A 3,354-nucleotide genomic window follows, 5' to 3' on the forward strand; every position below is an offset into this window, starting at 1 on the left:
CTAGATGATCTGCTCAGGTCCCTTCCGACCCTAGAAACTATGAAACTATATATCTACTTAGATCTCAAGGAGTTTACTCACAAGTATCAGCCAGAGGCAGGTGGAGATTCCCTCTGGAGGCAAACAGTTCATTGATCATGAGTTTCAAGACAGAGAGATTCAGATAGTCCAGATTTTCTCTGAGTTCTCATCATGGCTACTGCCCCTCCTCCTGGGCAGTCGTTCAATGATGTAGCCCTTATGATCTCATTTACCTGATTCAATGAAGGCCAGCAGCTGTTGGCTGCCAGCCAACCAATTTAAAATGCATCACTGATTGCCAGGTAGACTGGCAGGGTCTTTAGCCCCCTCCCAGTCATGTTGGCATCGCTTAGAACAACAGGGAACTTAAGCCCCCACCCAGGTGTGTGTGGCCAGTCATGTAGGCAGAGGGAGCAGGTTTCCCCTTCCCTCAGGATTGTATCCAGCTCAGGTTACAACTCAGGGTTACCTTAAGAGATGGGGCAGAGGAGTCTGCCCTTTGCAGTGACCATGGTAACCAAATTGTCAGATAGCAGAGTTTGGGGAGAGACAGAGATGGTATTCTGCCACAACCTGCTTATATAACAGTCCCCTAGCAACACTGTAGAGGGAAGCCTCAGGTTTGACAGCAGCCCAAGGGGTTGTTTGGACCCCCAATAAGTATGCTGTTGCAGTTGCTAAAGGTTATTGCTTTGGATGAGGTCAGTATCCATGGAGACGTTATCGCTGCCATGGTACCAGCGGCGGAGACCTACATTGGGAGAGATGGGAAAGAGGGGAAACAACCAGTGTTGTGGCTGGACATTTAAATATCATCTCAGCCTGACTGGGATTACTGCCACGTTGCCTTATCCAGGTGTCTGATGATGCTGTGCTCTTTTTTGGAGTATGGGGAAAGGTTGCTATGTTCAATTTGTCAGACTGTCTTCAACTTCAGGGAAACTTCTGACAACAATGCTGCATCAGATCCACGGTCTTTGGTTTAACTGGAAGGCAACCCCAAAAGTGAGTTCAGGGTTTTCCAGGGCAGGTACTAGCATTTCTGGTGTTACAAAAGCAGCTTAGGCTCGACTGACTGGGGCTCCTTTATGCCAAAGTCTGAATAAATCCTCACTGAAAACCCATCCTGAGCCAAACAGCTCACAGGCTGGGTTACAAGGATGACTCATGGTGGGAAGGGAAACAGTTGCCCCAAGGTCACACAGCAGGATACTGGGTAAGTGGGATTAAAACCATGACTTCCCAATGCCTGGACTAATGCCTGGTCCGTGAGAGCACAGTACCCTTCTGCATCAAGGGAAGCTAGCTGAGCTGCTCTAAGAGCGATATCAGCCCTGCAAGGTGTTGAGGGAGTTATGCTCATGTTATCCCCATGCATGTTATCTGAAACACCCCAAGGATGAAGGAAAATGGATGGAATAACTGAGGCCTAAAAGTCAAACCCCATTGCTTTCCTGCTTTCCTACAAGACCTGCGTACACCAAAGGTCATAAAAACTAAGAAGGATAGCAATCACAGATCTGAGAACTTCTTTATATTTTGGGTTATAAATTGCTCATGTGATCATGTATCACACTGGGCACTAAGGAAATATGGTCATTATGTGATAGAAATCCCCACTGGATGGGATTCTGATAACCAGCCATGAAAAGGGCACTTTTAATTTGTCTTTAAATAGACACAAAGGCCATGCTGGACTGACAGCGCTGGGCCTGGCCTCTGTGCATAGTGCAGGTACCCAGTGCTGGTGTAAATATTGCCTGTGCTGCCCACAGACAAGTCAGACCTCTGTACATGATGGGATATCCAGCCCATGGAATCTGTTCCAGTTGAAACTTCGTGTCACTGAGCTCAGCCCGGCTTGGCCGGGTCTGAAGACTGATGGGTGTTAGCCCAGCAATAGCCAGTGGCTGCTCCTGGTCACGTCATTATAGTCAGCCACAGGTGTTCAAAGAAATCAGAAGTCATTCCTTTGTGGTGATTTTTTTCTCTCTTTCTCCATCTTTAGCCCACCTCTGGATCACATCGCAATTTTTTCTCTGGGCTGGAAATTAGGTTTTGGGGGGTTTTTTAAAGAAAAAAAATATAAATTGAGATTTTCCTATAACCTCCTTGGGGCCTTGAAGAAAAACAGCAAATTCTAGCTTCAGCAGGGTTCTGATCCTGCAGTTTGCTTGAGTTATTCATGGGCTCATTGCGGTGACTGACTTCAGTGGGAGCAGTCAGTGAGCTGGATCCCTGACCACCTCCATGCTAGGCCTGCATTTCCTTTCTCTAGAGAAAGGTGTGTGCAGGCAGAGAGGATATTGCTGTTTGGCTTGGAAGGAGAGCCTGGTGCTCTCTTCGTTGCTCTATCAAGGGGATGTTTCACAGAAACAAAACTAGTCCAACTCTGCTCTGAATTATATAGGTGCTAATCAAAGACCTCTCCAGAGGGCCCAAAGAGGGTTTCTTCACGTTCAGCAGGGAGAACATCTGGCCACAGGAATCTGACACCAGGATCTCTGTAGGAGCCAAGAGCGAGGTAGTTACCTGTGTTAGTCCGAAGTCAGGCAGTGATCCCCCTTGAGACCAACTTTGTCAGAAAGGTACAAGCTTGTACAGGTGACAGCCTGCTCTGTCAGATGCTAGGAATGAATTTGCAGATATCATAGCTCCTATATCGAAAGGAATAAAATAAATTAAATACAAAGTATAGGGAAAAGGTGAGGAAAGTATAGAGCAGAGGGAAGTGGAGCTGAAGAGCTCAAAAGGGAAGAACAAAGCAGTTAACCCACTGAGGGGTATTCCAGGTAATTCTTTTCTATTCAGTACCCCTGCCTGCTGTAAGTGTGTTCATAGCATCTGACATAGCAGGCTGTTGTTTACAAAAGTTTCTGCCTGTTTGAACAAGTTAGTCTTTAAGGTGCCACCCTGCCCTGATTTCTGCAGGAATAGAGATACCAAGGCCCAGGAACTGACCTGAACTTGTTAGCAAGGCTGTGACAGAAGTGATCTCAGACTGCAGACAGGTAGCTGAGTTTGAGTGTTGTTGAAGCTGCGATGGCACAGGAAACATGTGAGAGGCAGGCCTTTTTTTGGGAATCTTTTATTGGACCAACTGTATATTTGGGAAAGCTGTTAAAACAAGCTTCAGGCACAAAATGCCCTTCTTCAGATATCACCAAAATGCCTTACCTAGTAGGTAGACAAGGTTCTTCGGGTGAATCTGATATCTTTTATTAGACCAACTTAAATGTTGGAAAAAAAATTTTTTAGCAAGCTTTCAGGTTTAAAAACCCTTTGTCCGGCTGAGGAAGCCTCAGCAGTTGGTGTGTGCTCTTCCTGGATGGA

The 3,354-nt window shown here is 46.3% G+C and overlaps 1 protein-coding gene across 3 annotated transcripts in view; it reads left to right on the forward strand.

The window, feature by feature from the left end:
- Positions 1 to 3,354, forward strand: part of CTXN1 (cortexin 1) — a 138,247-nt gene that overhangs the window by 119,372 nt on the left and 15,521 nt on the right. The window contains exon 1 of one of the 3 annotated variants that reach the window (XM_019513188.1): positions 2,396 to 2,545. The exons of the other annotated variants lie outside the window; for them this stretch is intronic. The gene's annotated coding sequence lies outside the window, so the exon portion shown is untranslated. Of the gene's footprint in view, positions 1 to 2,395; positions 2,546 to 3,354 lie in introns of those variants that run through there. 3 annotated transcript variants of the gene reach the window in all.

The sequence above is a fragment of the Gavialis gangeticus genome, unplaced genomic scaffold (genome assembly GCF_001723915.1).
Source record: "Gavialis gangeticus isolate Ggan-Ray unplaced genomic scaffold, GavGan_comp1, whole genome shotgun sequence".
Lineage (NCBI taxonomy): Eukaryota > Metazoa > Chordata > Crocodylia > Gavialidae > Gavialis > Gavialis gangeticus.